Source organism: Callithrix jacchus, chromosome 21 (assembly GCF_049354715.1).
Source record: "Callithrix jacchus isolate 240 chromosome 21, calJac240_pri, whole genome shotgun sequence".
NCBI classification, from domain to species: Eukaryota; Metazoa; Chordata; class Mammalia; order Primates; family Cebidae; genus Callithrix; species Callithrix jacchus.
The window spans coordinates 19,537,914-19,561,454 of record NC_133522.1 but is presented as its reverse complement, the minus strand read 5'-3'; the positions used below and the strand labels follow the sequence as shown (position 1 = coordinate 19,561,454).

At 51.2% G+C, this 23,541-nt stretch overlaps 1 long non-coding RNA gene and 1 pseudogene across 2 annotated transcripts; both read right to left on the bottom strand.

Annotated features, from left to right (window-relative positions):
- Positions 1 to 8,419, bottom strand: part of LOC100389901 (protein dispatched homolog 3-like) — a 55,355-nt pseudogene extending 46,936 nt beyond the window's left edge.
- A 3,541-nt stretch (positions 8,420 to 11,960) lies between these two features.
- LOC144580669 (uncharacterized) lies at positions 11,961 to 16,562 on the bottom strand. Of its 2 annotated transcripts, none has more exons than XR_013530624.1 (2): positions 16,203 to 16,562; positions 11,961 to 14,046 (listed from the first exon to the last, which is right to left on the bottom strand). It is a non-coding gene; the product is annotated as an uncharacterized LOC144580669 (long non-coding RNA). The 2 variants fall into 2 exon arrangements; XR_013530625.1 differs by having other exon boundaries at positions 11,961 to 14,309; positions 16,203 to 16,421.
- Between the last annotated feature and the right edge of the window lie 6,979 nt (positions 16,563 to 23,541).

The following is a 23,541-nucleotide window of genomic DNA, read 5'->3' as shown; positions in this document are numbered from 1 at the left end:
CCTCTGTAATGGCGGATTCTCTTTGTTATGGTGGGTTGCCTTGGCAACGGCAGGCTACGTCAGCAATGGGAGACTACCTCCATGGGGGTGGAGTGCCTCGGCAATGGCAGACGCCCCTCCCCCACAGAGCTGGGCCATCCCAGTTTTAGCTGTGCTTACCGTGAAACTCTCAACCTTGAGCGTTTCCAATTGTTTTATTTTGTTTGTTTGTTTTTGTGGGCATGGGACCCGCCGAGCCTGATCACCTGGCTCCCTGCCTCAGAGCTCCCCCCCCTTTTTTTTTAAGTTGAACGGTTAACTCTCTCCCAGGTGTTCCAGCCACCTGCTGAAAGGGCGCTGGGATCTGTGGGTGTGATTTCCCATGTGGTGTCCCACTGTGCCGGGTGAAACAACGTGGCTGCCTGGGAATCTCCTGGCCTGGCTTTATGTTTCAGTCCCATTTAAATAGATGAATGGGCTAATCTGCCTTCCCAGATCTCCAATTGACAGTTTAACAGGGCAAACAGACCAGTGTATTTTGTACGGAGAGCCGCTGCACTGCAGCACTGGCCAAAACAGCTGTGCCAGCTGAAACAGCTGCACCAGCCAAAACAGCCATGATGGTGACCTGTAAAGCTTCTTCATCTGGGAAACGCCTGGTCTGTGGGCAATAAAGATCCATCTGGAAATGTGGCTTCCACTCACCCTCTCCTCTATCACTGATAGCTTCAATCTTGAGCTGCTCCTACAGTGCCATTTTCCCTCGAATCCTCTCCAACAATGCTTGGGAGAGCTGTTTTCGAAGTTGAAGGGAAAAGGCAATCTTCAAGGCACAGGTCAGATGGACTTCCCCATTTGGACAAAACGGCTTTGGTGGGAGGTGGTGTTGGCTCAAAAACATCTTCAGCCCCCTTCTAGGCCTCGCTTTTCTCCAGAGAAAGTGGGGTTCCCAGAATTGTGAACCCATGCCAGAACCTCCCTGTGCTCTTGTTTATAACTTCCCTCCTCTGGCAGAGGATGACAGAATGCTTCCTTCTCCATTTCCCCATCCCAGCCAGACTATTAAAATGTAATAAAAAATTACATTAGATATGCAGATCAAACTTAAATTACGTATATGGATATAAAATTTAATGGCAATTAGTAGCTAATCAGCTTTTTCTTCCTGGATCAGAATGTTTTGCCTTCCCTAGTTCAGCTCTGGTGCTTGAACATCTCAAGGTCTTTGATTCTCTTACCCTTTGGTCAAGAGATTTGGGCAGAGGTGCAAAATGAGTTATTTTGAGTTGAATAGTTGCAGAGAAGGGAGGAAGAAAAAGAGGAGTCCTTGGTGCCACCCAGGCAAGGCATCGTTTTCCTAAGTCCAGATACTCTATCTTCTGAGAATCTGTCGATCTCTGGATGCCCTATGTACCTGACTGTCATCAGAATTCCAAACCTTTCTCCAAGACATGGATACTGCACCTAGGCCAGGAGGCTGGAGAGGCACTGGAGATGTGGTGGTGAAACTGGGGCAAAATCATGCACATGAAGTCAAAAGCCCAGCTAGTTCATTGCAGAAACTGATGCCCATTAAGATCATCATCATAATTAACTCTGCATCTACCACGTGCCCAGTACTCCTTATCCATCCTCTGTCATCCTGACATCAGCCCTGCAAGGACGCTAGAGAAGGCATTATTAGCATCCACTTTTTACAGAAGCAAAATCAGAATTAGAAAGGTCACACAGCTACTAAGGGGCAGAACTGGAGTTTGAACCTCGGGTCTATTGGTTCTAAATCCCAGGCTCTTTTGGGCCATACCAGGCAGCCTATGAGCTCTCTGATAGCTGAGATGTCAGCACTCATTGGAGAAACCCATTGCCTATTAGCAATTTGCACCATCCCCATAAGATCAGAAATCACTCAGAGTCTGGCAATTCTGCTTTCAGTAGGCGGCAATTCAGGCCATGATATAAAGGAAGTCTCCCACCAATCTCAGAAGCTTGGCCTTCCCTTCAATGGGTAATGGGTGTGATGGTTAATTCTATATGTCAACTTGACTCGCGATGGGGTGCCCAGACATAAGGCCAAACATGATTCTGTGTGTGCGTGTGTGTGTGTGTGTGTGCATGCGTGTCTCTGTGTGTGTGGGGGGGGAGAGAGAGAAAGAGAGAGAGAGAGAGAGAGAGAGAGAGTTTCCAGATAAGTTTTTTTTTGAGATGGAGTCTTCCTCTGTTGCCCAGGCTGGAGTGCAGTGGCACAATCTCAGCTCACTGCTACCTCCACCTCACAGATTCAAGTGATTCTCCTGTCTCAGCCTCCTGAGTAGCTGGGATTACAGGGGCATGCCATCATGCCTGGCTAATGTTTATATTTTTAGTAGAGATGGGGTTTCACCATGTTAGCCAGGCTGGTCTTGAACTCCTGCCTCAAGTGAGCTGCCCGCCTCAGCCTCCCAAAGTGCTGGGATTGCAGGAGTGAGCCACCAAGCCCAGCCTCCAGATAAGATTAGCACCAGTACACAGAGTAGAGCAGATGGTGCTCACTAACAAGGGTTGGCCTCAACCAATCAGTTGAAGATCTGAATAAAACAAAAAGGCTGAGTAAGAGGGAATTCTTTTTGCTGACTGCTAGAGCTTGGATATTGGTGTTTTCTTTTCTCTCTCTCTCTCTCTCTGTCTCTCTCTCTCTCTCTCTCTCTCTCTCTCTCTGTCTCTCTCTCCCGTTCTCTCTCTCTTTTTCTTTTGAGACAGAGTCTTGCTCTGTTGCCCAGGATGGAGTGCAGTGGCATGATCTTGGCTCACTGCAACTCTGCCTCCCAGGTTCAAGCAATTCTCCTGCCTCAGCCTCCCGAGCAGCTGGAACTATAGGTGTGCACCACCACACTCAGCTAATTTTTCGTATTTTTAGTAGAGACAGGATTTCACCATATTGGCCAGGCTGGTCTCAAACTCCTGACCTCATGACCCACTGGCCTCGGCCTCCCAAAGAGCTGGAATTACAGGTGGGAGCCACTGCACCTGGCCAACATTAGTTTTTTCTGGCCTTTGGACTCAAACTGAAATATCCAGCTCTTCTTGGATCTTCAGCCTGTCAACTTTCAGACTAGAACTGACACCATCGTCCCTCCTGGTCCTCAGGCCTTCAGTCTCCAACAGCAGCTATACCATCAGCTCTCCAGGGTCTCCACATTGCTGCCTGTAGATCTTGGGGTTTCTCAGTCTCCATCATCACATAAACCAATTCCTTCTAATAAATCTCTCTCTGACATGTATAAATTTCCTGTTATTTCTTTTTCTCTGGAGAACCCTAATACAATGGGGCCATGAAGCATCCCAGAGAGAAAGTAGGGGTGAAGCAAGGAGCCCCATCCTAGCAGCTGTATCCTAGGACCCTCCCAGAGTCTTCTCTGAGGAAGTCCCAAGTCCTACCTAGAATCTCAAATAAAAATGGCAACAGAGCCAGGGAAGGCCTTCTAGATCCATAGAGAAAGGGGTGTGGCTTGGTGACTTTCCACACTTGTCTTAGCTCTTTCCCCAGCAAGAAGACCCTAAATCAATCATCCTATGTCCCCTGCCCCAGCCCCAGGGAAACCTGGCTTTGTGGCTGTGACTGAAGCAGGCACCTACCCCTACTCCCCACCACGCCTGCAGCCCCCTAAGAAACACATCTTTATTGGCTCAATTTGCCAGCAGAAAATTCAGAGCTGTACAAACAACCACTCCTCTCTGAAAAGAAAATCTGGGCTTATGATTAGGAACCCAGGTTGGCGATGGAAGGGGAGTCGGGTGGGGCTTTGTGATGAGCCTGTCCAAGCCCCCCATTCCTCAGAGAAGGTCAGCCTGCACAGATGGATTGAATGAAGGATGACTGGCCTCCTGGGGTTGACAGCTTGTGAGGAAACTGTGGGCACCGACTCATAAACCAAAGGGCTCAATATTTATCAGGCAAGCAAGCTTAGCCTGGGTCCTTATATGACCCGAGGAAACATCCCAGCCAACACCAGAGGGATCCAAGGTTGACGGGCACAACAGCCACTGTCACATTTTCTGTTCTGTATCCCCTCTCTAGTGGGCTCAGTGGGACAGAACTGGACCCCCAACACAAAGAAGGAAATATGGAATGGGGATGGTGACACTGCTCCCCTGCTCAACCACAGCAGCTGGTATGATTATTATGAACTTCTTAGTTCGTAATAAGGTCTGGCCCCTGTTGTAGGCAGGTCCACAAGTCGACTGGAGTGGACTTCTTTATTCTCTGCTGCAAAGATCCTCGGACTGCAGTGTGAATTGGAGTGACTAAGCATATTGTTAAAGTGCAAATTCTAAGGTGATACCAGGTCAGATTCTGAGGAGGTGGGGCCCAGAAACCTGGGTTATGTTTCCTTTGGTCTATTTTGAGATGAGGTCTCCCTCTGTTTCCCAGGCTGGACTCCAGTGACACTATCACAGCGCAATGCAACCTCAACCTCCCAGGCTCAAGTGGTCCTCCCACCTCAGCCTCCTGAGTAGCTGAGACTACAGGCGCATGCCACCACACCTGGCTGTCTTTAAAAAAATTTTTTTTTTGGTAGTGATGGGGTTCTGATAGGTTGCCTAGGCTGATCTCAAATTCACACAATCTTTCTGCCCCGGTCTTCCAAAGTGCTGGAAATACAGGTGTCAGATACCATACCCAACCTGGAATCGGTATTTAAACACCTCCTCAGGTGATTCTGATACAGGTGGTCCAGGAGCATTCTTGGAACACCCTTGCTGCCCTGGTCCTCCTCCCCTGTTCCCAGTGGCTCCCTCCAGCAACTGATCCAGCCTTTGGCCTCCCTGCCCTCACCCAACATGGCTCACTTGTGCCCCGGGGTGTCGGGGAATGGACTCAGGCTGTTAGATTGGTAGCCAAGGCTCACTCCTCAGCAGAGTATCTTTTCCTGCAGCCATGTGGAGGGAAGAAATAATGGCATTTGGGCCAGCCAGCCAGGGGGACACACACAGAAGACCCAGATCAGTCAAACAGCTCTTCTTGGTAGAGCCAGACTGAAGAAGGAAATAGAAGTCCAAGGGCTTACTATCTGCCAGGCCCCTTACAAGGGGGACTGGGTGGGGGGTTCACCATTTACTGATTACTACCGTGTGTCTGGCTCATGCAAGGTGCTTTATTTATATCATGTTTGATCCAATCCCTGTCCTACAAGGCTGCCTGCAGAGCTGGGTTGGATTGGAGCCTCTGGAGGCATTGTCCCATCCTTTTGGCCAGTGCCCTGCTGTCAAAAGTAATTCCATTGACTGACCCTCTCTGGCCTCGTTTCCCCACCTGCTGCCCCTGGCTGCACAACTCAGGCCTCACCATCAAAACCCATCAGCTCTGGATCCTGAAGCCCACAAAGCAGCCTTGGCATCACTTGGAAAAGACAAGGAAAGCTTAATAAAGATGGCAACACTTACAGAACCTGTGAAATCTGACCAGGCTTCTAGATGCCCCGGCCTGAAGAGTCAGGCAGTTCCTGGAAACCCTCACTGCAGGCCTTAGCCAACCCATCCAGACCACCTCCTCCCACTGCATGGCTCCCACCCTCATTCCTAAGTCCTGGGTGTGTGACACAAGACCATAGCTGCCAAGTGCAGAGGAACCTCTGGGCCCAGCAGCCAATCCAGCACCTGAGCCCCTAGACCGCTGAGTTAATTCAAAATAAAAAGATTCCAACTATATATGACCAATAACTATGGCCATAAAAGCCAAATTGGATTTCTTCCTCGATGATGAGCTCAGGGCCCTTTTCATTCTGAGACTTGATTAACAAATATGTAAAGCAATTCCCCCAGCATCTCATCTTGGGATCTTGCTGCAAGTTCAAGTGTGGGGGCAAAGGAGGTGGAGGAAGCAGGCGATCTATGCCTGGGGAAGCACAAGTGGCCCCAGGGACATGAACCTGCCTGGACACTGGCATGCTGTATGACCTAGAACAAGTCACTTCACATCTCTTGATAAGTAGTTTCTCCATCTGCCAGATGGGGAGCGGGAAGAGATGCTCTCTAAATCCTCTAATTCTTAGTCACCAACCATTTGGGAAAGGCAGAGCAAAGGAAGCTGGATGCTGAGAGGCTCCCCTTCATCTCTCTACAGAATAAATGATGGTGGCAGCATGCAGGAATCCTGCTGTCTTTGGAGGGGGCACGCACAGAGGCCAGGCCAAGTGGCAAGAGCAGCTGAATAGCCAGTAGCCATGTGCTGGGTGCCATCAGCTTTGCTGGGACACAGCAAGTGGTCACTGGCCAGTTCCCAGCTCTGGGGAAGGCTTGGGAGACTGCAATCGCTTCCACAGCTCCAGCACACCCAGACCACAATCCATGGGTCCAGGAATGTTGCAAAACTCTTCTTTGCCTCATACCACCCAAAGAGAAGCTGGAGGATGCATCGGAAACTAAACATGCTTAAACCTGTTGGGAGGCTGGGATACAGCTCGGGATGGAGCTCTGGGAGAGGACTGTACCCACAGCCTCACTGCCCGGGAAGGAAGAGAGAACCTTAGGGAAAATCTCTCTCTCTCTGAGAACTTGGGGCTCCCCCATCCCCTGCTGCCTGGGCTTGTGAAGGGCTGAGGAGACCAGCAGCAGAGGAAAGTGGGGAGGAGACAGAGGAGGCTTCCCTTGTGATCCTGAGCCAGAGCCCTTTCTCTTCTCATCCTCAATCCTCTCGTGGGGGTGGGGAGCAGTGGGAACAAATCGTGTTGCATCCATGCAGCAACTCCCAGCTTGTGGATCATTTTTGTGTAGGTTTCTCCTCCGAGGAATTATTTCCAATTTGCAGACATAAAAACTGAGACTAAAAGGAAGTAGAGGGACTTATTTGAATTTCTGATGAGCTCAGTACCCTTCTCACTGTGGTAGATTTTGAGTCTTTAATATTTGAATATCTCGGGGTCCTAGAGTCAGTCCTCCCAACCCCCACTTGGGTGTATGTGCATGCATGCACCTGCGTGTACACACACACACACATGCACACACACACAGAGCATTCGCCCTTCTGGTCACAGCTTAGTTATAGCACTGGCTGGACTGTGGGTTCCAGGGAAGGGAGGAGGGTGGAACTGGACTGACCTTCCAGTTCCCCATCACAGGTGCCAGGTGAGATCTCACCTTTGGTGTCCACACAGGTAAGTGGCTCCAGGAAAGGCTTCCTGGCTCCCCTGCTGAGTGATGGCTCAGGCATGAATAGTGGGGAGCAGGTGTCTGTCCAGGAAGTGGGCTCAGTACTCCTCAGTCCCTGGGGCCAGCACAGAGGCCCTTGCTCTGCGGTGGGGCGAGTCTGACACTGGCCTCAGCCTCAGCATGCCCTCCACAATGATGCAGCTGCCTACAGAGATAGGAGTTGAGGGCTGGTGTTCAGCCGCTGGGGCAGAGGACCCTCAAACACTGCCCTCCATCAACTCTGCTGACTTTCTCATAAAATGCTTAGGAGGCTCATGGCCCCAGGAACTAAGAACTGTTGCTCCCAGCCCCAGAGGCCAAAAAAGACCCAGCAAAGCTACCTGAACTCAAAAATCCCAGACCCCTTCCCTCACACCTCAACCCTGCTCAATGGTGGAGTGTTACCAAAGTCTCATGGGAATGCCTCTCCCCACGCACCAGTTCTTCTATGATAATGAGGCTCTGTCTCCTATTTGAACTTGGGCAAGTCTTTCCTTCTCCTGGGCCTCAGTATACCCTTCTGTCAAATGGGAGGGCTGGACTCGAGCTTTCAGATGCCTCCCAGTTCTGTCATTTGGAGTCCCTAGAGAGCAAGACACTGCAGTGTGACACAGGAGAGAGGATGGGGTAATTTAGGGCTGAGGAGCCAGTTGAGGTCAAAAAAGTTGTAGATTCCCTGGGTCCTGAGGCAGCAGCCTCCATCTGCTTTCAGCAGGTTTCAATCCATGCCACAGCCAGAAGTCGGAGACACCCCAGGACCAGAGGGTTCTGCAGAATGGGATGAGGGTTGGGCAGGCAGTGAGAAGGCAATATTCAGGGAGTCAGTCTCTTCACCCAACCTGAGCCAAGGGTGTTCTGGGCCCCTCATTACTCTAGGACTGGGGGGAACCAGCTGGAGGAGGTGAAGGCTGGGAATGCTTTGAGAGTAGTTCTGCAGAGGGGGAAATAAGCTACTTAAGCTATTTAGTCTTTTAGGCTGGTGACAGCCTAAAATTGATTTGTATTCAAGTGCTGTCCTAGGCAAGATGGTAACAGAAAAGGCAGAAGCCTCCTTCCTGAAAGCAAATACCTCCAAGCGCACCCCCTGAGCATCAGAGCAACTTCTCAGTAGGGTAGCAGCACAGCCACCCCATTCCCCCAAACCTGGGCTCAGCTGCCCATTCTCCATGCTGGAGAATCCTCCCTCAGGATGGGAAGACGTCCAGGACTCTCCAATCCAGAGCTGTTGAGCTGCTGATCGGGGCAGCTCCTCAGCTTTTCCTGGAGTGGGGGACATTCTTTCAAGTTTGGGGGGTGAGGACAAGAAAAGGATCCTTCCTTTTGTCCATATTTGCGGCCAGGCCCTGCCAAATCAAAGCCCTGATTGTCAAAGTCCCTCAGCCCCCTTCCCAATTTATTAACCAATTTATTCACTCATTCACTCTCCATTCACTTGTTGGTGCTTGCTATATAAAATAAGGACTTTCTGCTAAGTCATCATAATCTGGCCAGGTGTAGTGGCTCGCATCTGCAATCCCAGCACTTTGTGAGGTCAAGGCAGGTGGATCTTAAGCCCAGAAGTTCAAGACCAGCCTGGGCAACATAGGAAGACATGTCTCTACTGAAAGCAAAAAAACATAGCCATGTGTGGTCATTCACACCTATAGTCCCAACTACTCAGGATGCTGAGGTGGGAGGATTGCTTGAGCCCAGGCGTTTGAAGTTGCAGTGAGCTGTGATTGCACCACTGCACTCCAGCCAGGATGACAGAAATCCTATCTTAAAAAGAAAACATAATCTTAACTTAGTGATATCTTAAACTCCTTTCCTCCTGAAGGCTCTGTGAACCTTTTCACCCCAGATCTATTCACATGCTCATTAACGCCCAAGAATGCCAACTGGCCAAGTGTCCCTGTTCATCAGACTCCTGGCTCTATTACTGAGGGATCATCTGCTTGAGGACTCTGAAGCACCAGGTTGGAAAGTCAGAAACCTCAGAGAGAACCCACAGCAGCTACTGTCCTGCAATGCACGCTGCTGGCAGCCTTTTCCAGCTTCCCTAGCTAAAGAAGGGAAGTAGGGGTTTTATCTTCCGGCTGCTGACAGTTTTCCAAAGCCTAATTCCTCTCTCACGTCTCCCAGGCCTGCACTGCAGGGAGGAACAAAAACCAACAACCTGCTTTTGTGAAGTCAAAAGATGATGCCTTAAAACCAATAAATACATTTCAACCTGGAATCCCCACACACAATTATGTCCAGAGGGATGAGAGTCTCAGCTGTGTCTACATGGAAGGAAAAGAGACAGCATCTGGATGAAAGCCAGCAATGTCCTGCCAGTCTGCCAGACGCTGCCCACATCTGGACATTCAAAAAGTGAACTGTCTGGTGGCATGGCAGTCGAGAAGCAAATGGTCAGCTCACGTCACTTTATCCATCAGAACACAGCCCGAGTTCCTGTGTACAATTACCAAGATTACTGAGGAACACACAAGGTACTCTGGCTTCAATCATACTCATCCTCAAAGATCCAAATCAAGGGAAGGTGAAGGCCAGAGTGTGGGGCTCAGTCCTTGTGTGTGTGGCAGCTGGTCCCATCTCCACTGCTTATCAGTAAGTGCTTAGTCTCCGTACTTGACATTTCTCATCCTTAACATGGAGATAACAGTACTATCCTTCTTGCTGGGCAGGTATAAGGATGAAATCAGATTATATCTGTAAAGTTCTAAGCCCAGGGCCTGGCAGGTACTAAACATTCAAAAATGTTGACTTTTATTATCATGATCATTATCATTGGGGTGATTGCCCTGCTGAGCTCCTCAAAAAAGAACAGAGAGACACCCAGGCCAGTGCAAAGGTCAACACAGTTGCAGTGTGTGGGGGACATATACTTTCCCAAACCTCCCAGGAACACCAATTTGCCACAACCTTCCCCACCCTGCCCTCCATTGAAGCTGCCTTCCCCAGAGACAAGAAGATCACCACATCGTTCTTAACAGGAGCAGCTTCCAGCTGGCAGTCACGTCCCTTCTATTCACAAGGTTTGGCAAAGGACACATCATCCAGGTGCCACTGTAGGTGTTGGATGACCCAAGCAGATGGCTGGGTGGAAAGAGCCTTCTCCACCACACTTTCCTCCTACCAAGACATCAAGCTCATGGATAGTCCAGTTGTTCTGGGGGCAACAACTACAGAATACTTTCCTCCTGACCCTGGAGTGATCCCTTGCTTGGATCATGCCCTCGCAGTCCCAGAGGTCTCCTGGGTCCCTCTTCTACTGCAATAGGGGACCTGGCTGAGACACCATTCATCATCTACCACCTCTGCTCCTTTGGTCACAGGTGCTGGCAGGTGGGAATGGGGACTCTGATGAGCTCTACAGGGACAGAGACAGAGACCTTTCCATTAGGTTGGTGCAAAAGGAATGGGTTTTTGCCACTTCTTTCAATGGCAAAAATCACAATTACTTTTGCACCAACCTGACACTTCTACAAGCCCACACCTGTACACAGTAGGACTGCTCAGGCAGATGCTTGTGGGATGGGAGACTATGAAGACCTTTTCTGGTAGAGGAGCTTTAAGTCCCTGGATGCTATCTCCTAGGACATCACTCTGTGGTTTCAAGAAGGGCCCCTGTAAATGGTACGTTCTGGAATCTAAATCCAAGCCAATCCTTCCCATTGTCCTTACTGCCCACTTGTTCCCAATGGTCAAACTCACTGCATACAGAAATGTCATCCCCTGCTACCCAACAGCCTTTTCCAAACTGGCAGGTTCCCCATTTGGTTCTCTCAGAGGGAGGAACGGATGGGAGGAAGAAAATTGCCAGGATCAAGGGTATGCCAGGAGTTCTGCAGGCAATGAAGCCCTCTCCAGCATCTTCTCTCCCCTGAGTTCAGGAAGAAACATACCCAGACCTTATACTTCACTAGTGCCCTCCAGGGGCTGGCCCCAGGATGATGTACCAGGTTCTTCCTTCCAGGTTTTGGCAGAGACAAAGCCTCTGCTGGTACACATGCCAGCAAGCGTGACCAGCCAGGAGGTGTAATATAAATAGCCTGCCACTGCCCATCGGCTCCTCCGCCCACTTGGCATCAGTTCCAAACCTTCCCCTTCCTCACCCCCCAAGCAAACCAGCCAGCAGGGACTCTGCTGGGCTCCACCTGCCTCCTCACCAGCACTGTGACCTTGAGAGGGTGACTCGACCTCTCTTACCTCAGGCCCCTCCATTGTGAAATGGAATCAGAGCACCTCCCTCTTGGGTGGCCATGGGAATCACATCAGTTAAGGTCCATGAAGCATTTAGCACACTGCCTGGCATGTGGCTGATGTCAGAGGGGTGCAGGGGAGACGACTGGAGCAATGACAGCAAGCAGCATTTCACCTCCACTCTTGGAAGGGAGCTGTTGGGTTTATTAGCTGCATCAGTTCAGTGCCCTTCCCTGGTGTGGTTTGGACACTTCCCACTCACCCAAGGAAGCCAGCCTGGCTGCTTGGGAAGATCGCTGGCCTGAGATTTGAGACTCAGGCTCTGCTACCAACACGCTGTGTGATGCTGGGCAACTCACTTGCCCTCTCTTAAGTAACTCCCCCATCTGCAGAGGCCTCTCATATCCTTGACCTCTTACACAGTTAAGTTGTCTTCAATAGTCCAAGCTTCAAAGCTTCAGCCCCATTCCAGCCTCTCACGGGGACTTGGCCCCAGCCCAGCCATGGCTCAGAAGCCTTGAGTACCCAGCCCAGGCCACTTATTGATAAGCAAAGGTGAGGGTACTACCCTTCACCTCTGGCCTGTCTGGCAGAGAAATTTACATCCTTTTGAAACCAATTACATAAAGAGGTTTCTCGACAAGAAAATATTTATTGAATGACAGTAACCAAAACAATATAGGGTACTGGGCAAAATGGGCGTTTTCATTTCATTCAGATCAAAATCTGATCCCAGCCTGGCCTCTTCTCACTGTGTGACCTTGGGCAAGTCTTTTCACTTCTCTGAACTTTGCTTTTCCCATACATTAAATGAGGACGACAATTTATGTGCCATGAGATGGTGGCAAGCCTTAAGTGAGACAGTCCACGTAAATGCTTAGCACCTGGCACATAGTAGGTACTCTACACATGGCAGTTGAGTGTTGGTATTGTTAGCGCCAGCCTCCCATCATAAGGCAGAGGCCCTGAGGCCAACAGCCATTTCTGGTGCTTGTTTCTAAAAAGCTTTGACAAGACACAGACACATATCCCTCGCAATCCTCCCGCCCATGTACCTTCCAGCTGGTGCAGAGTGGAGTGCAGCTGTCTGGTCTCCTGGCTGCCAGGCAAAGAGTGAGCTCACTGGGGGAGGCTCTGCCACCATCCCTGGACTGGTCCCGCAGCATCCATGCCTCCAGCCTTTGTTGGGCAGCTGCAGCATGAGCCACACTGTCTGCCTGTGAAATGCGACTTTTGGAAAACATGCATATTTGTGAGTTGATGCATGTTTCTATTTTGGGCTGATACGGCTCTCTTTATTTATTTTCCCCAGGCTTTGATGCTTTGGAATCCAGCTTGGAAGGGTGTTTTTCACAGACTTTGACACCTCTCCTGGCTCCTTTGGCAACACACATGCTCAGGGTAGGGGGAGGGCAGGCAGAGAACAAGATTTCAGCTGACAAGCCCTCCTCCGTGGCTAGGACTGATGGACAATCCCACACCCCTACCTCACTGTCCCAGCCCTCAGTTTTTTCACATTTGGGTGTGGCGAGGAGTATGACAGAGGTTCAGATGGGGAAACCATTTCAAAGAGGAGAAGGGAGCCAAAAACGCTAATCACTGAGCTCCCGATTTTAACAATGTTAGCATCATTATCAATACCGATAGTATTGTTACTGTCAACCATTACTACTACCACCCCTACCATTTTGGGGTGCCTACTTTTATTGCTGGCAGTGGGCTGGCTGCCGGCCCTTAGGAACACTACCTCCTTGCTCAACATCTCATTTGGCTCATCTGTGGAGGCTATTTTTGCCATCCTCAGCTCATGGGGTTATGAAAAGAGGCTGCTCAGCCACATGGTAGTCATGGCTGTCTTTCCTCTTGGCATCAGAGCCTGGCCAGCAACCAACTGCCCATGGGCAGTCTGTGGTTGGGTCTAAGTTCATGAGGCTGATTGCAAAGTGCTACTGACTGGGCAGGACCTCTAAAGCTGCTCTCAGCTGGTCCCTTCTCTGTGGCCATTTACAACAAGCCCAGCATCTGCCACTTGGGAGGAAGAACCTTAACTGGGGCAATTCCATTTGCCTTTGATGACTAGGGGATTAGGGGGTGGGGAGGATGGGGAGACAAGGGAAGTATGTCTACACTAGCAGAGAAATGGGTTTAAAACATTCAAGGACCAGGAGATCAGGAGATCCAGGTTTAAGTCTTCTATTCATTCATTTGATTATTCACTCATTCATTCATCACATATCTACCAGCAGAACCGGTGGTGTATGCAGATGATATACAGACAGTAGAAGTAATGCCCGCCCCAATAAAGACTGCATGTCAGCAGTACGACCTCAAGAAAATTACTTGGCATCTCTGGTCCTATGAAATGAATCATCCTAACATCCCTCACTCAGGGAACAGCAACACTTTACTAGTGGTGGGTGCTCTATGGAAGGGGAAAGGCAGGATCATTTTAGGGGTTAGAAATACAATTTTCAATCCCACCCACACTGAAGAGACTCACTAGAGAGTCAATGTTCCAGATCATTAGGACCCTGCAGGTCACCTCAGCCAGTCCTTTAATAGATGGGAAGCCTGAAGCTCAGAGAAGGGCAGTAGTTTGCCTAAGGGCAAATTGGGAGTCTGTGGTCAAACTTGGACTAGGATCCAGGTCCCTTCACTTCCAGTCCAGTGCTCCTTCTGCAACACCATGCTGGGACTGTTCTTCTTTCAACTCAGTTTCTGAAGGAGAACAGCAGGAGAGGTGTCAAAGGGCAAGCCAAGTCATGGCTACCAGATCCCATGGCTAGCCAAATCTCCATGCGGGGGGTTCCAGAATGATTCACCCAAAGTTTTCAGCCCCTTGGAAACACCTCTCCTGGCTCCCTTGGCAAGACACGTGCTTGGGTAGGGGGAAGGCACAGGGGATCTTCCTGGAGAGGGGAACAGAAGCTTCTGAGGTCACGTTGGAGATTTCCAAAGAGAGAGTAACGGGGACATGGAACCTACAGTGGAGAAAGCAAGTCTGAGAGAATGGAGTCAGCTTCCCCTAAGGGGTCAGCCGTGCCCACATCCCAGCAAAGACTGGGTCAGACCCAGCCTAATGAAAGTTGGGAAGAGAAGTGAAGGAAGTGGGTGGGGAAGGATGACTGAAAAGACAAAAAAAAAAGACGGTGTGTGTGTGTGTGTGTGTGTGTGTAAGATAAACCTAGGGGAGGGAACAGAGAAGGGAAACAGATGATACAATCAAAGAATGCAGACCCTAATTGCACATGTGTCTGGACTAAGGTTCGAGGAAGAGGAGTGACTATTGGGGTAGAGACCCAAATAAAATGGACACTGGATTGAAAATGGAGATTCTGCAAGGCATCTGCCCAGGCTGGGCATCTACCCAGAGCTTCCACCGAGCCACAGTCTCCTCCCTCCCTCACTCCCTATGGCAAATGCCCTGGTTCCCTGGGAGGTATGTAGTAGGAGGTGGGGAGGGGGTGTTTGCTCTGAATCTCCATGCTTTACCCATAGGAGAAGGACAGTGTGTGTATGTGTGTTTGTGTATGTGAGTGTGTGTGTCCGTGGTGTGCGTGTGCACTGGGGGTGGGAGTGTGTCTGTGCTTGGGAGCATGAGTGGCTTTGTGAGTCATGGCGTCAGTGGGAACACCAGGTGGTGGGCTCTAGAGTCTGGGGCTTAGTTGGTGAGTCCAGAGACAGCAGCCTCGAGTGTGGAGCGGGGACAAAGATGCTGCCCAGGTCCACAAACGTGTGTGCTTGTGAGATCTGTCCACCCATGTGTGTGTGAACCGTGGGTCTGTGTGTGGATTGTGTGCACCTGAGGATTGTGGGTGCGTGTGTATTTGTGCGAGTGGACTACGAATATGTGTGTGGACTGTTTTCCAGTGATCTGTAGATATTTGTGCTCGTTGATGGGTGTGAGTGTGTGCATGGACCGTGGGTGTATGCTGGTTTGTGAGTTTCCAGAGTGGCCGCTAGGCACTGTCTGCAGTGCTGACGCAGGGCGTGGGTCGACCAAGACCCGTGGCCAGTCTCGGAATGCAGGCGGAATCACGGGCAGCTGATGCCAGCCGTAGAGCAGAGAGGGTCCGCAAAGAAGAAGCCCCCAAGAAGGCGCCTTCCCACCCCTGCTGCCGGCTTCCCCAGGGAGTTGGGAAAAGTTCTCCTGGCAGTGGGATTGGCTCCCGGGACTCGGCACCCCTTGAGCTAGGAATCTTCCCAGACCCTCAGCGCCAGCACTGCCCGGCTGCCCACTCCACCTCCATCCTCGTTCGCGTTCTTGGCAGAGCCTGGGGAGCCTCTCGCGTGCGCAGATTCCATAGCCTGCCCAGCCCACCCCAAAGCCCCATGCACCCTCCCCGCCGGACCTGCAGCCAGGTTATTCGGCGAAATGTCCCTCCGAGAGCACGAGTGCTCTAAGTAGGGGGTGGGTGGAGGGGGTCATTAACCTGACTCTCTACTGTCCCTCCGCTTTAGCGAGAGCCCTATCCTGGGGCGGCTTCAGACTGACGCTCAACTTTTATAGACCCAGCCGGGGTATCCGCCAGCCGGGACGAGCAGGGGCCGGAGGTCGGAAGCCTAGCCGTTCCTGGACATCCAACATCCAACTCGTCTACGTCGACGGAGGCTGCTGCAGCCCCGCGGGCAGCCGGTGCGGAGCTGGGGCCGGGCCGCGGAGGGCAAGCCCGAGCTCTGTCCACCCCTGACCGGCTTTTCCCGGGGGGCCCCCAAGGCCCGCATCCCGGACAGGCTGGAGAACTGGAGAACGTCGCGCGCCGCGCCGCGCAGGCCAGGGTGTAAATGGCATGGAGGACTTCCCCCTTCTCCTAGCAATGCAATCCCCAGCCCTGAGACCGAGGCCCAATGACGCCCCGCGGCCATGCCCTCACCTCAACCAGCGGAACGGGGCTGGGCTGAGCCGCCGGCGCTAGAGGGTGTGCGCGGAGGGTCGGGGTCGGCGGCCACCCCGCTGCGCAGACTCGTCTCCTCGCGGGAGTTGCAGTGAGAAGCTCCTCGGAGCCCCCAGAAGGCCAGGGCTCCCCGCTCCGCTCCTGGGCAAGCAGACCGCGAAAAGCTGCGCGCCGATCCCGGTCCCCAGCTCGCAACCCGAACATTCCGCGCCTCCACCGCCTTTTATTCGCCGCCCTCCTTTGTTTGGGTCCTGGCTCCTACCACGGGGCGCGGGGGTGTCGGAGTCAGGCTCCGGAGCCGCGCCACCACCCAGCCCCTGGCGCCTCCTCGACCTTTACGCCACCTCGCTTTGAGTCGTGGCGGAAGAAAACCAGCGCCACGCCGTGCGCTGCGGTCTCCAGGGCCCACTGCCTGGCGCCGCTTTGGCCGCCGCTCCCCCTGCCCAGCCGCTGGATGGTTCAGCCAGGCCCTGGCGCCCGCGGGCGGGGGAGGTGGGCTGCGCTGCGACCCTGGGGGTTGGTCCGCGACCCTGGGGGTCGGTCCCCGCCCCTGCAGACGCCCCAGGCCAGACCCCTCGCCCCGCCTCCGAGTTGCCTGGTTCCCAAGTCTCTTCCCCCGCCGCGCCCTCCCTCCTCTCCAGCAGGCCCGCCCAGCCTTGGCAAGTCACCAGCCTCCTGGACACTCGCAGGCATCCCTGGGTGCCCTCCGGAGGGAGCTGCTAAGCCCAGGCTCCTGGCACAGTCCCTTCCTCGTTTGTTCTTCAGTTACCCCTCTGGCACCAGAGCCTGGAGCCATGCCAGTCCCTGGAACCGGGCATCCCTCCAGGTCTAGCACATAGCCTGCCTGACACCCCTGACCAAAGGGCCACAAGGAGAAAGAGCCTGGGGGGAGTGGAAAGACCAGTGCCCTGGCCCATTTCTCTCCATCAAGGCTTAGAGAGCGTTGACACTGGTATTGCCCAGGGAGAGCTAAGGGGTACCCCTCAAAATTGGGCCAGCTGCCAGCCCCCAGCTGCAGGGTGGAGGGGTGTCAGTGATGGAACCCAGAAAGGAGGAAGGCCACTGCCACACTGTGCGAGTCGTCAGCTTGTCATTTGTCCTCTGAGTGTGTGCTGACCAAAGACCTGCGAAGATAGGACGATTGTGAGATACATTGCTTGCCTTCAGGAGGTTTCTGGCTTATGAGAGAGAGAGAAGAATGTGAGAGAGTTATGAATGAAACATGACAAGCCCCACCAGCCCATACACACAGATGCTCAACCCACATCAGCCCCTTCCCACCCACAGCACTTATTTGTAAAAGAGGGGAACTGGGGGGGGCACACCTCAAACACCAGGGTGCTGAGTGGAGCTCCTTTGCTGTTCCACTGCTGCTCCTGCTCGGTCTCTCTGTTGTGCAGTACCTGGAAGCTGTACCCATAGACTGGCTGTCAATGGGACACATTAGTGTTTATGACCTGGGTGCCCTGAGAGCTCATCTACGCAGAAGCAAATGGCCCGAGCCAGTGTCCCTGCCCTGGCACTCATCCCCCATGTGCTCAGGGTCTCAAGAGAGTCATTGCCAGGCTGGCCGAGTCTGTCAGAAGACTCCCAATGGCTCCATCTGGCCTTGAAAACATCAGGGTTGGGGGCAGTTTCTGGGGTGAAGGGTGCCACTCTGAGCTGTAAAGGGGAGAAAGAGACAGGAGATCTCTCACAGGCAGTAGAGGGTGTGCAAATTGCTGTCCCAGGACCAGAGGCCAAATCTGACATGAGTGCAGAGGACCAGACCTGGCACCGCCCTACAAATGTCCAGTCCCATTTGCTGTATCCTAAAGGGGGGCAGAGAATGAGGAGCCATGGAAGAGGGTGGGAGGAAGGAGAACAAGGAAAAGATTTGCTTTTAAAGGAGCAATAGAGAGACACAAAGTGTGTTCCGAAGCCTAGCTGAAAGCAAAGTGTTTTCTTGGCTGGGTGAATGCCTTGATTCTTTTCAGTTTGTTTTAAGGCTGCTTCTAGGAGCCTCCTCAAAGTTCTCCAAGGCTCCAGCACTTTTCCTCTCAATCAGACAAATCCACAGGCCAGCTCATTGGTGTGCCCCATGGTGCTGTGCCAGCCCCAGCCCATGCCTGGGTATACAGCATGCACTCCCCTGGGAAATAGATTTAGTGGGTTTCATAGGTCCCTGATGAAATTCTTACCACCTTCAAAGGGGTCCTGCTTCATGTTCCCTAGCCTGCCAAAGCTGTGGCCACTTTGGTCATACCCTCCTCCAAACCCTCCCTGGCCTCTTGAGACCTCCAGTGGATCTCCAGCGGGGCTAGATTTGCTCTGCCTTTGGTGCAGGATCTTCTGCAAAAGGAGGGTGCAGAGGTTGAGGCCCATGGAGAGTGGGCAGGAGGTGCAGAGTGTGGTAGCCAGGAACACTGGAACGGTGCAATTTTCCCAGGCCATCAGTGAGATTTTAAAAATGCAAATGGAACCAGGCCTTTGAAATATGCCTGCCATAAAAGGGAACCGGTGGTGGCATTGGAGCTGGTGCAGGCATGAAAAGTCATGAGAATCCTCCTCCAGGGGTTCATCCCGAGGTTCCCTCCCCCTCCCCTGCTGGCTCCCACTTGCAGGAAGCCTGTTTACTATGGGGGCCTTGGGAAGCTGGCCTCAGACATCCCTGCCCACCTGCAGGGTACTTTCCTGAAGCCTCCTGTACCTGCAGGTGAGTAACAAAGATGACTCTGGTGAACGGATGATCTGCCCAGATGAAACACTGCAGAGAATGAGATTCTGTGTCCCTTCTGGCTCCTCGTTCCAGTGCTGTCTGGTAGAAGTTCTTCCTGGGTCTGATTTAAATGCCTCGTGGTGCCAATAAGCTGCTTCCCTTATAGTCTGTTTTCACTACTAACTGAAAAGCCTTCTTTGCAAGGGATATGAGCTATAAAGGGCTGCTTTATCCTCTCCTCCTATCACTTTATTTCTACTTCTATTTTCTCTCCAACTAGGTCTGAGGCAGAGCCTCTGAGCTGAACCTCTGATTCTACCCCTGTCAATAAAGTCATTTTTCTGTTCCACTCCTCACCAGCTGTGTGACCTTGTGGAAGTCAAAAGTCACTTCACCTTGCTGAGCCCCAGTTGTCTCATCTATAAAATGGGGATGGCTGTCTCATTGCAGCCGTTATAGTTACGAGATCATCCCTGTGCAAAAATTGCATTCAACACTGTTTATGGCACACATTAAGCACTAAATAAACATTAGCAGTTTATTCCCTGCCCCAGCCCCGCTCCCATGAAGGGGTTGTATACAAATCAAGTCCTCCCACCAGATGGGTGAGCAGCTGAGGGCTGAGCATATGGGGAGGGTTGGGAGTGTTTACCTTTTAAAATATGGTATTAAGACATTGTCCCAGCAGCAGAGGATAGAATGAATGGATTTATAAGTAACCTCCTCTTTGACCTACTAAGGCATTGACTTTGACACTCTTGGCCCCCAGCCCCAATCTCACCTTCTCCAAGAAGCCACTGGGCAGAGTCAGGTAGGTTGAGCTATGCTGGAAAGAATTCTAGGTTTAGAAAACTGGGTTTGATTTTTATGTGTGTCTTTTATCAGTACGATCTTGGGCAAGTCACTTCATTTCTCTGAGACGTAGTTTCCTCATCTGCAAAGTGGAAGTCATAATGATTACTGCCAATAATCTTTTCAGCTAAAGTAGAACACAGATTTATTATAAGTAACGATGTGATAGTTAGTTCTAGATATAGTTATAACTATAATGTAGAGAGATAATAGGATGATCAATTCCTGTTTCCATGAGTTTCAAGGTTGATTGTGCTTCATGTGACATAATAGATGCAAAAGAGCTCAAGGAGCTTGCTCAAGTTCATGGTGAATAAACTTCTGACTCCAAGTCGCATAGAAAGTTAGTGGAAGAGCTTGGATTGGACTCCAGGTATCCCAGCTTCCCATCCTGCACTTCTCTGAAACACCATCCTTCTTCTTTCAAGCCCCTTCCTCCCTAAATCTCTGTTCAGGAGGTGAGTGTAAGCTTATGGGAGCAAGAAACATTAGAGGATCTCATAATAAAAGAAAAAACAGAGAGCTAAAAAGAAGGGCCTGAGGAAGGCCAACAGGGCTAGGCTTAGGGCAGGGGTACTGCAGATAGAACCTAAAAGAGGCTAGACAGATGGCAGCTCTCCCCTTCTGCCTCCCCCAGAATTCTGCAAATAGCCAGGCCTAGCATGCCTTTCCCAGCCTTCCCTGCCTCCTTCAAGGGAGCAGGCATCCTGTGCCAGAGTGAGCACAGTCCAAGTTATTAATTGCCTGCAACAATTAGCCCAAATGCCTGGGCCTGCAGACACCCGGGCTCTGAGAGAGAGAGCCAATTACAGCTTCATCAATATTCACTCTGCCACACAATCCTCTTCCAACCAGATGGCCCCCTTGACCCCCATCCACATTTCTAGGGGCCTTTGCTCTGACCTCAACATCTGGAGAAGACTAAATATTGCTGATTTCTTCAAGAGGGAACGTCAACAGAGGGGTTAGACTCAAAGGGTGTTTTGCATAGCAGAACCAAGACATTGGCAGGGAAGAGCAGGATACTGCCAAAAATCTGGACAGTGTAGCATTAGCCAAATACAGTTCCTTTGTTGGGAAGAGGTTGTAACCTCCAGCTGAGGGTTTTACATAGATACCCCGAGGGCTCTTATTGATATAACTGGCTTGAAAGGAGGAGATTATAAATACCCAAAAAGTTACAATTTTAATCCCAGCTCAGTCACAGACTAGCTTTGTGGTTTCTGAAAAAGCCCTTTGCATCTCTGAGCTCATGTCCTGAACTTTAAACCAGGGCACCCCTTTCCATGGAAAAGAATTTCAGGAGATTCTCTGTGGAAGCACACAGCAGTACAGCGAGTGGCACCCAGTGAGCTGGGAGTAAATGGCTGTGCTTATGTTCTATCCAGAAAAAGTTTCAGAAGGCTATCTCTTGACCCCCAGAGAAGCGTGGGGTGATGGGGAACAAGGCAGATGGGCAGTTAGGAGGCCAGGATGCTGACCCCAGATTTGCTGTAACATACTCTGTGGTCTTGGTGCACTTCCATCTTCAGCCTCTTGTTTCTATTTGACAGAAAAGCACCTGAACTAGATGTGCTCCAGAGCCCCTCTGACTGTAATCTTCCAGGAGAATATAAGGAGACAGAATGAATTCAGACTGGATAGGAGGCCACAGGGTATATACAATCCCCAGGTTTCCAAGGGGGTAAACGGTAGCTGTGGTCAATGTGATGGAATTGAAAAAAGAATGTGAAGGCAGCCACAGAAATAATTAAGACAAAGCCACAAATTTGTTGGTTCTGCAGTGGTTAAAAAGAAACCATATGTCTTTGATCAGGACGGAAAATAAAAATCATCATCTTGTCCAGAACTCCTGGGAAAGGCTGAGTAGAAGTCCCCAGCACAGGCCTTTTCCCCCGTGTGTTTCAGAACCATGGGCAGTTGCTGCCTCAAGCTTTCGTTGTGATGAGGCGAAAGGATGAGGGGCATGAACTCAGCCACCAAGTTGAGTATTTGGAGGTAGTATGATGCTCAGGGTGAGTTATGGTGAGCAGATCCAGGTTCAAGAATAACAGTTACAACTGGCTTTTTTAAAATACGGGATCTCTGTCACCCAGGCTGGGGTGTAGTGGTGTAATCATGACTCATAGCAGCCTCGATCTTTTTTGGCTCAGGTGACTTTCCCATCTTAGCCTCCAGAGTCGCTAGGACTACAGGCTTATGCCACCATGCTCAGCTAACTTTTTTTCTGTAGAGACGGTGTTTCACCATGTTGCCCAGGCTGGTTTCGAACTCCTGGGCTCAAGCAATGCCCCACTTTGGCCTCCCAAAGTGCTAGGAGTACAGGTATGAGCCACCACACCAGGCCACACCTGCCTTTTGAGTGCCCAGTGGGACTGCTTAAATCTTTAGAGGGTAAGGGTCTTCCCCTATGCCCCCTCCCAGGAATACCTAAGGTTCCTCATGCATCTACCTGTGTATGGGCTCTTTGTGAGTCAGTAGAGAGTCCCAGCTCCATCTCCACACTCTGCCCCACTCCTCTGTCTCTCTGAATTTGGTTTCTTGGCACAAGTTGACCAGTGCCTTCCACCACCCCAGTTAGCCTGGCTGGCCCACTGGTGCCAGGAGCCAGGCCTGCATTAACCCTGGCCAGCAAATCCCATCTGGGCCTCGGCAGTGACAGCAAGAAAGAGCTTTTCTGGCCTCATCCTATTCAGAAATCTGTGCAACTCTGATGGGCTGCCCCAGTGCCAGCTCCTATTCAGGCACTTTCAGTGTGGGCAGGGGTGGGGCACATTCAGTGCCAGGACCCCTGAACTGACATGCAGGGCTCGTAGGCAGATCATCAGTGTCCCAGCAGTTAAAATACTTTCTATGCAGCAAGAAATGCTACTAAGAACATCAGCGACAATAATAATTGATGGCTGCCATTTCTGGATTGTCAGACCCTATGTATGCATTATTTCATCCAAACTCACAACCACCCCATGAAGCATGTCCTCTTATCACCATCATTTCCAGATGAGAAAATTGGGGTACAGAAAGTAGGAAGTTGCTAAAGCTGGTAGCAACCTAGTCAATCCCACCCAGGCAGTTTGACTCTATAACTCAAGTTCTGTATGAGATTATTCTCCCCACTTTACAGATGGGAAAACTGAGCATCAGAGAGGTTTAAAGACTTGGTAAGGGTCATGATAACGGAGAGGATTTCAATCCAGCATTGTCTGATGCGGTAGATACCGTTTATCAGCTCTACTCTACTGCTCCCCATGGAACTAAGTCCCCATTGGGGGCCCACTCTCAGTGCTCCCTACTGTGGTACTGAGGTCTCACCCTAAGTCTAATCACAGCTAAACTAATCTCCCTGTTTATGCTTAGAGAAGTCACAGCCTGTCTCTGAGCCCAATCTACCAAGGGAAACTTTCTAAAGCAGAGCTCACATTCCAATTTGAGAATGGCTGTTTGATGAGATCCTTCCCTGGAAACCAGAGGAGCCATGCCATCCTGCAAACTGACAGGTAGTTCCCAGGACCCAGGAGGGCCGAGTCATGCCCATACCTCCAGGGGAAGATGCAGGGACCAGGGCCACGAGCTGCAAACACACCATGGGATCGGCATCACCTGGCAAAAAATGCCAAGTCATCTCCTAGCCTATCATTTTAAAAATGAGGAAACAAAGGCCCAGGGTGGGTGAGCATGGTGGTGGCTGTCTTTTTGGCCACCCCTCCAAGCTTCTGTGTCATTCCCAACATCCTTGTTTTCTCATTTTGGAGCTGGGCACATCAAAGG